The following is an 11,176-nucleotide window of genomic DNA, read 5'->3' as shown; positions in this document are numbered from 1 at the left end:
TAATAAGGATGTATTTGAAAGTACGCATGCTCCAGATGACCAGAAGCACAGAAGAAGACTACGACTCCCCCAGTAACAAGGCACCAGAGATACTAAACAAGCCCACGTGGGCCCGGACTCTGGACTCTAACCCAGCAACAAAAAAACTATAAAAGGGGGACTCTGAAGGGAGGGTGGGCGCGCCCTTGGTAGAGCGGAGACTGCCCGGCCGCCCAGCGCTGTTTTGCCTGTTTGCTGCTTGCTTCAGTAAAACTTTGGATTATCCACGGACTGACGGCAAGACCGAGGGCCGGGGAGCAGGAAGGAGGGAAAAGCCGAGGCAAGTCCAGGGAGAGGTGGGGTGGCAGAGGAAGAGAGAGCCTTGGAGGAGAGGGAAAGGGGGGTCAGGGAGCAGAGCCCCGTCCCAGAGAGGAGGAGAGGTCCAGGTGTGAGGGTCGAGCCCCAAGGGACGGTCCTGAGAGCCTGGGCAACGCCCCGAGAGACCCAACATGGACGTCGCGGGGAGGGGCCCGGCGTCCCTTCTCCTGACTGACGGGGGTCTCGGCCACTCCTGGAACAGGGGCGGGAGAAGCTTCCAGAAGGCCAGGACCTGGGGCCGACAAACAGGGGCAGGCAGGAGTGAGAAACACCCTGTCTCACTCCCTCCCGACACCGAATTCCCCGGCTGGCAGTTGCGACGCTGGAGCCGGGGCTGGTGAGCTCTCTCCCCCCACCCCCCTTTCTCTTCAAGTTGTTAAGGCAAGGCCTTAACCTTGGTTTCCCAGAGAGCCACATCGCTTCGGTAGAAGCTAGACCTGTGAGGGGGCCAATGCTGACAGAATATTCGTTCTCTAGGCTTCTCCCCTCAAAGTGGGTGTCTGTGTGTGGACCTGGAGTGTAACCTCACCTTAATCCACACGCAGGGGTTTTGCAGATCTCGGTCTCTTCCCCCCTCCCCACAGCTGGGACGTGACAACCGGGGAGCAAGAAAACTTACGCGGAGGGAAAGGGGACGGGGCAGGGAGGGACTGGGACACAGAAGAGGGGTGACGTGACCCCAAGGGCCCAGGACTCGCCCGAGTTCCTGCTCTCTGCCCTGCCAGGCAAAGTTTAGAGTTCAGGCACTTCTTTCCCTCATCTGTCTGTCCTTTCCTCCTTTCCTCTTCTGTAGCTCCACTCACTCGACTGTCCTCCACCCAAGAGAACACGCTGGTGCCTTGCAGCTCTTACAACACGAGGCTTCCTAGGTACGCAGCCCTGCACGTGCGCACACACGCTCTGCGTGGCCGTACCGTCATTTTCCTTCCTTCCTTGTACAGGGAGCGGGACAGAGAGGTGCGGAGAAAGGAAAAAATAGCACGGGGCTCTGGGACAGCCGGAGAGGGATTAGAAAATACAGGCAGAGAGTCAGAGAAAGAAAGAAAGAGGAGGAAGAAAACAGCGATGGACTAAAGAGAGAGCGGGAAGCATAACAACTGGGGGCAGGGGGCTGGACAGAGAGTGATGGGGAGGGACCACAAAGAGCAGTTCTGGGCAGCTGCCCCCATTTCTTGAGCACTCCCCAGGAGCCTCGAGAAATGTGCTGCCTGCAAAAGCCCTGCCTGGGGCCCAGTCCTGCGCCCTGACACTGGTGACAGTCACCACCTTGCCGAGTGTTCAGGACGGGGGAAAAAAAGGCCAGCTGGGGGGAAAAAGCTTACCCAGCTGTGTTTTTGTTTGTTTGCTTGTTGGTTTTGCTTTTAAAAAAACCTGTTTCCGCTCTAAAGACCACCTGCAAGGAAGAAGGAACCAGGCGTAGCACGCTGGACACATTTAAGGCCCGAACCCATTCAACAGCCACACAAACCACCGCTCACTCACGCTGCACACACTCCACCACCTGCCTGCAGGTACAGGCAGCCGCCCTTGTTTCTTGAGTGCTCCCCAGGAGTGGCACCACCAGGTACCTCAGAAAACCGTGCTGCCTGCAAAAACTTGAGCACAGCTTAATTCTGGGCAGTTTTTCCTCTTTTTAGGCCTGCTGGCTGAAGACCCATCTGTCAAGCGGTGGCTCAGGACCACGGCAGGGCCGGCGGCACTGCTTTCTGAATCCTGTGGCAGCGATAGGCAGAGGGACAGGTTGTCAAATCCCAGGGCCGGGTATGCGTGCAGGCTGTCAGGGTCAGCCCTGCCTGGTTTTTCCCAGTGAAGCCCCAGCTGGTGTCGGCCCCGTGCTGCAGCCCTGGGGCAGAGTCTCAAGGACCCGGGCATTTCTGCAGGCGCTGCACTCTGCTGGGCCCCACCGCCGGCTGCCCGGGGCTTCCCCCGTTCTCTCAGCTCCGCTTTCTGCCAGCGCAGGCTGCGTGACAGAATGGCTTGCCCGCTCCCCCCAGCCAGTCCTGACCCATCTCTGCAGCTCGTACGGGGTGTCCACGTCACACAGCTGATTTGGGGGTGGCAGGTCTCTCTTGTGGCACCCTGGGGATGGGGCAAAGCAAACCCTCATTGCTACCTTTTGATCTTGTCCGCAGGGAGAGCAAGAGACGTGCTGTCTGCTGGAGAGCATCCTGCACGGAGGTGACAGCCAATTGCACGTGACAGCAACGCTGGGACCTGCCTGACAGCAAAGGTGCCCGGTGGCCGCAGAGCAGCCCAGGTGAGCTGGTTCTCTTGGAGGCCACCAAAGCAGCCTTCCTCCACCCCTGGTTTTGGTGAGATCCGGAGCAGCGCAGGGATGTTTCTCAGGCATTCCGGCCTGAGGAGGGCTTGCCAGTGCCGCCGTGGTTGGGCAGTGGCAGTTCTGGTGCGGTCTGACTCATTTCTGGTGGGTTGGTGTGTAGGTAGGTAGGTAGGGAGGACTTGCGGTTAATGGAAGATGACTGCCAGATGTCTGACGGGCAATTGTGGGGAGAGGTGAGAGGTTTTCTGGCCCATAGGTAATGACTGCCAGAGGACGAAGTGTACTTCTGAATGTATGTGGACTTCCAAATTCATGGTCATTTCTCCTGCCTTGAGGAAGAGCTATGGGAAGACACCAGCCACACGGAAGGACAAGGGTTTCCCAAGGGAACGTGGCTCTTTGGTTTTTGCTCATGAGTAAAAAACCTGCGGGGAGGCTGCTATCGTTAAGTTCAGTGACGTTTTGTAAAGTGCTGGACTGAGTGTCACGTGACTTGAAGCATTGCTGAGAAATGGTGGAGGTTTGTCTGTGCGTTCTGGATGCTTTGGGTTTGAACATGTGCTCGTGGTGGTGACTTCATGCAGTCCTTGGCTCCTACCTCAGGGCACAATGTGTGCTTAGGGTGAGGTTCATCATCCATGACAGTGGACGTGAACCTTGCCATTTCAAATAGATTTCTTGATCATTTTGGATTTGGGGGGGGGCAATTTCTTGTCAGCTCCAATTCGATCATCCTTGGTTTTGCCTCTTCACGTGGCAGGTGAAGAGCTCGTAGGGGGAGCAGGAGGAGGGTCATCACTGCTGTTTCCACGTTGGTCGCTTGTACTGGACTTACCAGAGTCATCTTCCATCTGCAGTTTCTTTGCAGGCATTTCTTTAAGCCGCTTCTGTTTTGTGAAGGGTAGTGGACTGAATGGGAGACCTTTTGTTCGTCATTTGTGCCTCAGAGTTTTACCTGTCATTTGTTGTCTGTCTGTTTGCTTGTGTCCTGGTTTCGGCTGGGATAGAGTTGTCTTCCTAGTAGCTGGTATAGTGCTGTGTTTTGGGATCAGTATGAGAAGAATGTTGATAACACACTGACGTTTTCAGTTGTTGCTAAGTAGTATTTATACCAAGTCAAGGGTTTTGCAGCTTCTCATGCCCAGTCAGCAAGAAGGCTGGAGGGGCACAAGAAGTTGGGAGGGGACACAGCCAGGACAGCTGAGCCAAAGTGGCCACCGGGGTATTCCCTACCATGTGATGTCATGCCCAGTATATAAGCTGGGGGGAGTGGGGGTGGGAGGAGTTGCCACTTGGGGACTAACTGGGTGTCAGTCGGTGTGTGGTGAGCAATTGCCTTGTGCATCACTTGTATATTCCAATCTTTATTATTATCACTATTGCAATTGTATTATTGTTATCATGATCATCAATTAGTTTCTTCTCTTCTGTTCTATTAAACTGTTCTTATGTCAATCTCAGCTGGGGTTAAACCACGACAGCTTCTTATTTGCGGTGCTTGGTTTAAAAAGCTTATTGTAGCTCTCTGGATTTCCTTCCTTAAAGGAAGTGTCTAGGATTTCTACCCAGGAGTGAGATGTCCAGAAAGGACTGTTGTCAGTGTTTAAGCCCACCCAGCAACTAAGCACCAGGCAGCCGCTTGCTCACTTCCCCCCCCCCCACCTCCCACCCAGTAGGATGGGGGAGAGGATTGGGGGGAAAAAAAGAAAAACTTGTGAGTTGAGATAAGAACAGTTTAATAGAACAGAAAAGAAGAAACTAATTAATGATAATAGTAACAATAATAAAATGACATTAATAACATTGAAAGGATTGGAATCTACAAAACAAGTGATGCACAGTACAATTGCTTACCACTCGCTGACCGATGCCCAGTTAGATCCCAAGCAGCAGCTCACCCCCTCCGCCCAACTCCCCGCAGTTTATATACTGCACATGACGTCACACAGTATGCAATACCCCTTTGGCTAGTTTGGCTCAGCTGTCCTGGCTGTGTCACCTCCCAACTTCTTGTGCCCCTCCAGCCTTCTTGCTGGCTGGGCATGAGAAGCTGGAAAATCCTTGCCTTAGCATAAATACTACTTAGCAACAACTGAAAAAATCAGTGTGTTACCAGCTGAACCCAAACATAACACTTTACTGGCTACTAGAAAGAAAATGAATTCTATCCCAGCCAAACCCAGGACAGCTGTCCTTGTACACTGCCGTCAGCCTTCAGTCTAGAGAAATGTCTGCTAGTGGTGTGTGCTTAACGGTAATGTAACTCAAGTGCATCTGAAGTGGGGACCCTTTAGAGTAGAGAAGAGAATGTGAGAAACGCTTCAATGATATGCAGCTAGTGAGGATGCAAGTACCTGCTTTAACCTTTTTTTTTGGTTGCTTTTGCATTCTTTGGCAATATCTACTTGAAAGTCTACTTCAGCAAAAGACAAAGAAATCACTCCTGATTTCTGTGTCTGAGTAAAAGAACTAACGTGATCATACGGAGAACTGATGTCAAGAGCCATTTTTTGCGATTACTGGATATTGCATCTGACTTGTCGTGCTTTCCCTGTGTGTAGGGTGGTGGTTTGTGCCTGGCACTGATCTGTGCTGCCGGGTCCGCATCCCTGTTGGTTGCCAGATGGAAGGCAAAGGGTGATGGGTTAACCCTGGCTGAACACCAGGTGCCCACCAAAGCCGTTCTATCACTCCCCCATCCTCAGCTGGATAGGGGAGAGAAAATATAACAAAAGGCTCGCGGGTCGAGATAAGGACAGGAGAGATCATTCACTATTACCGTCACGGGCAAAACAGACTCAATTTGCAAAACATACTCAATTTATTACAAATCAACCAGAGCAAGGTAATGAGAAGTAAAATGAAATCTCAGAACACCTTCCCACCACCCCTCCGTTCTTCCTGGGCACAACTACCCTCCCGGATTTCACCACCAAGCCCCCCCAGCGGCACAGGGGGACAGGGATGGGGTTTATGGTCATCACACGTTATTTTCTGCCGCTTCACCTCCTCAGGACGAGGGCTGATCACACTCTTCCCCTGCTCCAGCGTGGGGTCCCACCCACGGGAGACAGTCCTCCACGAACTCCTCCAACGTGGGCCATTCCCACGGGCTGCAGTTCTTCACGAACTGCTCCAGCATGGGTCCATTCCACGGTGTGCAGTCCTTCAGGAGCACACTGCTCCAGCGCGGGTCCCCCACGGGGTCACAAGTCCTGCCAGAAAGCCTGCTCCGTGGGCTCCTCTCTCCACAGATCCGCAGGTCCTGCCAGGAACCTGCTCCAGCGCGGGGTTCCCACGGGGTCACAGCCTCCTTCGGGAACCCACCTGCTCCGGCGTGGGGTCCTCCACGGGCTACAGGTGGAGATCTGCTCCACCGTGGACCTCCCTGGACTGCAGGGGGACAGCCTGCCTCACCAGGGTCTTCACCATGGGCTGCAGGGGAATCTTCGCTCCGGCGCCTGGAGCATCTCCTCCCCCTCCTTCTTCACTGACCTTGGTGTCCGCAGGCTTGTTTCTCTTACATGTTCTCAGTCCTCACTCCGGCGGCAGTTTCTCTCCGTCCCAACTTTTTTCCTTCTTAAAAATGTTATCACAGAGGCGTTACCACTATCACTAATTGGCTCGGCTTTGGCCGGCGGCGGGTCCGTCTCAGAGCCGGCTAGTATGGGCTCGCTCTCTCTCGAACACAGGGGAAGCTTCCAGCAGTTTCTTACAGAAGCCACCCCTGTAACCCCCCCCCGCTACCAAAACCTTGCCAAACAAAACCAATACAGTTATCCTCGTTAAAGTTTACTTGTCTAATTTCAGAAACTGTCTACATCGACTCAAAAATGAAACCCCTGCTAATCTCTTTGTGCACTGGTAGAGAAGCAGTGCGGGGTTTTCAGGGCAGTGCCTATGCAAGAGCCTTTAGGAGATCCTATCCCTTGACTGTCAGATGGGGCAGTGAAGAGTTTGAGAAAATGATGGGTGTTTTGGTCTTCACCAAAGCAGTTTTTTTTTCTTTTGTAGCTTATGTTTCTTATGTAAGAGAGCTGTGTGTCTGGGAGGAAAGACTGTGGGTAGAAGGGAATGTGCTTAGTTAGAGGTCAAAGGAAGGTACAATCAAGATGTAAGGAAGGGCCAGCATAACTGTTCAGAGTTTTTGTTGTTTAAATGTTGACCTCAACTTTTACCAAAATGGATTTGCTTGCGCTTTTCTTCTCTTTGAGTTCACGCGTGGGTACAGGAAAGAAGGTAGCAGATGTACACACTAGATGAACCCCCTTTTTATTGTCAGCCATAAAGGTGCCTCTCAGCTGGGAGCCTGAGAAGTATCCCCCATAAGAATGCTTGACTCCTTATATGCAATCTGAAGGCTACTCACATATTCATTTTTACAGTCTAAAAAACCCTCTTGGCTTTGGCCGTGAGATCACCTGTTACCATTCACTTTCGAGTGTTTGTCCACACAACTCCCGCATGCAAGCAGGCTAAATGCCTATTTATTAGCTGTGTTTGCACTATTTTGTTGCAACTTTGCCACTTTCAGCTCGTTTCTGTCTGGTCTCTTCTAACAGCAGACCCACCTGCATAGGCAAGGTCACTGTCGGTCAAGTTCTCTTGCACGTGTCTTCAAAGCCATCTTCACGTAGGAGCTTTTTCTTACGTAGCATAATCTGCTGGTCAGCTTTTTCACCAGGCTAGTTCAAAGCCTACACAACAGGATGCGCCTGCTGCCTGACAAGTTTTCTTTCTATCCCACAGGAGCTCGATGGTGATCAAGCCATCTCTAGCTTTCCTTGGGAGACAGGGAGGACCAAAGTTCTCGTATCACAGCTTGGCTTGGTCGGGATGGCAAACTGAAAAGCAGGTGGTGGCCCGAGACGCACCTTTCCTGGGCTGTGAGCTGTGCAAAGGCCAGCAGAAAGCTCTGGGAACACTGGGCACATAGGCCAAAGCGTTCCTGCTGGTACGCCAAGTGTCGGCAGCCCGAGCCCTGACATCTGGAGACCGATGTTTCACGCCAGCAGGGCAGGGGAAGGTAGAGTTGCCTCCTCTCTGACAGGAGGCCGCCACGCTTTGGAGGGGGGCGGTCAGAGCAGGTGCCTTGGCTTTCTTCTGGCCTTCATGTGGTTCTCGTACTCCTGGACGGCCCCATCTCTGTTGGCAGTCTTTCATCAACAGGGGTTTGCAGAAGTGGAAGTTGTTTCTCCCTCGTGGTGGGAGCACTCACCGGGGCTTTGTTGTCAGAGAAGCAATGGGGAGCGCTCCTGGTTGGACGCAGCTCCCTTGGCAGATGCTTGTGCTCGTTTCTCGGCCCCAAGGTCTTCCTGGTGCCTTCCCCCCACGCAAGCTGTGCTGCTGGCTCTTGTGAAATGGAAGTACGGCGGGAGGGTGGTTTTACCACAGCTGGGAAGTTCCAGTCAACCCATCAGGGAAGTTTTCTTCCTGGTTCTTGCAGTTACAGGTTTTCAAACAACCCGTCAAAGAAGTTTTCCAAGGAAATGTGACTGAGGGGAGCGCAGGGATGAGCTCTCGTTGCTCTCTGTGTGGATTGTGTCTGCCCTCAGCCAGCATGCAGTAGCTTTCAGATGAGGAATGGGCCTATTCCAGGCTGAAGTGGGCAATCAGGATCCAAACTCAGGGGTTTTTAAGGCAATCAGGTGAAAATGTGTGGTTGGAGCCTTCTTGGTCGCTTACCCTTTGAATTCCGTGCTGTCCTCTAGTCTGAATCATGCAGTGTTTTTACTGAGGTGTAAAAATTAAAGGGAGAAAGCAGATTGTCCTCACCCACATAAACACCTTCTCCGCAGCTCAAGGTGAACAGACAAAATCTCTGGGGGTGCGTTCTTTTATTAAACGTGTATCAGATATCCAGCATTAGGGGAGCTGTGTACAGCGACTGGCTGCAGGTGCCTGGGGCTTGACCAGTGTCACCTGGAAGGGAAAAAGGAAAAAAAGGCGACCATGGGGACGTGTTTCCAAGTATATTTATTTGTAATTTCTCATTGTCCGTTGCTGTACATGTGCCTCAGAACATTTAGCTCGCACTGCTTCCTCCTCTTCTGCCCGTCTTACTGGGCCTGGTTGTCTTCCTCCACCGCCTGTTCCTACTCCTCTTCATTGTCATTCTTTTACCCTTCTTCTCCTCCTTCTGTCTGTCCTCCTGTTTGTTGTTGCTCTAGTTGTCCTCTTCCTCCCCCTTCCTCCCACTCCTCCTCCACAACTTCACCCTAATCCTCTTCTCCTGTTAGTCGTCCTTCTCCTGTTCAACCTCTTGCTCATCCTCTTGTTGCTTCTCATCCTCCTTCTTCTCCCCTTTCTCCCCCACCTCCTCCACTGCCTCCTCTTTGTTCTGTTCCTCTTCATCCCGTATGTCATCCTCCTCTTCCTTCTCTCTGTCTTCCTCCTCCTCCTGTTCCCATTCCTCTTCATTCTCCTTCTCCATTTTCTTCCTCATTCTCCTCTTCCTGCCCCTCTACCTCCTCCTCCTCCTTCTTGTCCTACTCCTCTTCCTCCACTTCTTTTCTCTTCTTTCACGTGTTTGTTCTCCTCCTCCTGTTCGGTATCTTGTTCCTGTGCTCTGTTCCTCCTCTTGCCCATCCTTCTTCTCTCCCTGTTTTTCCTCCTGCTCCTAGTCCTGTGCCACCTGTTCCTTGTGGTCCTCCTCCACCTCGTCTTTCTCCTCCTCTTGCTCCTCCCCATGTTCTTACTCTTCCTTCTTTTCTCTCTCTTCTTCCTCCTTGTTCTCATTCTCTTTCTATGTTCCTCGTCCTCTTCATTCCCTTCCTCCTCCTCCTGCGGTCCACCAGTTCGTCCTGTTTGTCTTCTTTCTTTTTATTCTCCTCCTGTTTGTCCTTCTGTTAATTCTCTGCGATGGGGTCATCACAGCCTGGTTGGTTGGGTGTCTGGGACTCAGTGATGGCTCAAGGGATTCGATTCCCCATTTAGAAATGGGTTTCCATAGGCCCTTGCCTGGTGCCAGCGTGACAGAAATGACAGGCTGACAGTGGGGGTTTTAAAGGGTTTGTGGGTTAGAGAGAGCAGGAAAATCAGCTCGTTCCACTGGGTGTCCAGTGGGTACCTGCCCATTATTAAAGTGTCGTTATTTAAGTGCTGTTAGTTTGGTGTATATAGGGCAGGTGGAAGACCCACGTGGCTCCGTGAGGTTCACACCATTCCCATCCAGTTTGATGTGTATGAAGGCAGAAAGCCTCTGCCCCACGGGAGGGGAAGGTGTAATTTTCATTTCCTCCACCAATTAGCCCTCGGATGAGAAGAGGGAAAAAGTTCTGTTTGATTTTATAGGCGGTGCTCTGCGTGCTGCTGCGCTTCCCAGTTGTGTGCCAGGGTCATCAGAACCTGGCTGGCCAGGTTCCTGGGACCTTTGAGGCCCATAAGGAGCGAAAAAGTCAGCCTGGCACCCAGGAACCTTGAGGCTGATAGGGAGCGGGGGAAGAAGTCTGCCTGGTGCGCGGGACCTCCAGGGCCTGGTGCAGGGGGGAAAGGGGACTGATAAGTGGCCAGCTTGGTCACAGAGCATGGCTGTTTGCCTCATAAAATGGCATTCGTTTTGCTAACCGTCCTACGAGGTGTCAGGAGCATGGGGGTACCGGTCACAAGTGCAATTGTGAATTGCCTTTCTTAAGAACTGGGACGGCAGCAATGCAGGGCCCAAGTGCCAGGTTAGGCTTGAGGCTACTGCTTTTACCCTGGTTCTCCCAGGCAAAGCACAAGATGAGTGTTTTAGACTGTGTAACCCGTGGTAACCATATGCATCAATTCAGGGCAGAAGGAGGTCCCTCCTGTTGAGTCTGGAGGTTCGGAGCAGACCCCCTTGCTTTCTAGACTCCTTCTCAGAGGAGAGCGTAGTGGCGGCTGAATCCACTCCTAGTCCCAGACTTGGTCAGCGGTTTTAAGTCTTAAAGGGATGAGGTGTAAGGATTATGGGAAGGGAGAGGGAAAGAGAGAGCAAGGCAGAGGGAGTAAAAGGAAAAGAGAAAGATTTCACTGGTCCTGGGTGCAGCGTTGGTCCAGTCAGCCTAGGGGTCCAGTTCTGGTGGGGCTTCAGTTTGTGTCCTTTTATCATCCTTGCCCCTCCTTCAGGCGGGCGCTTGAACTCATTAGACTAGGTAAGCGTCATGTGCGGTTTGTGCTTTCAGAACCTTTGGGAAATGGATCGCTGGGCTTGGAGGTCATTTGGGGAGTAACTCCTCCTTCCCTGCAGACATGACCATTGTTGGATCTTTGGCCATGCATGGTGAGCTGCCCTGCTCAGCATATCAGATCAGCATAGCAGAACACAGAGCTGCACACCCCCCGGCATGGCCTCCCCATCCCGTTGCTGATGTCTGTGCTGATCTGTGCCGATTGGCTTCTTTTCACCTGTGGTTCCTTGCTGTGCAGGGTTTGTTGTTAAGCAGAGTTCGTCATTACGTAGAACTTGCCCCACCGCCATGTTTGAGACATTAACTCTTTCAGTCTCTCACAGGGCCTCTCCCCATCATCCGCCTGCCCGCCTGGGCTGCGAGGAGGAGCCGGGCGAGCATCACC

This window comes from Accipiter gentilis, unplaced genomic scaffold (genome assembly GCF_929443795.1).
Source record: "Accipiter gentilis unplaced genomic scaffold, bAccGen1.1, whole genome shotgun sequence".
NCBI lineage: Eukaryota > Metazoa > Chordata > Aves > Accipitriformes > Accipitridae > Astur > Astur gentilis.
The sequence above is the reverse complement of the archived record's forward strand: the minus strand, read 5'-3'. Positions refer to the sequence as shown.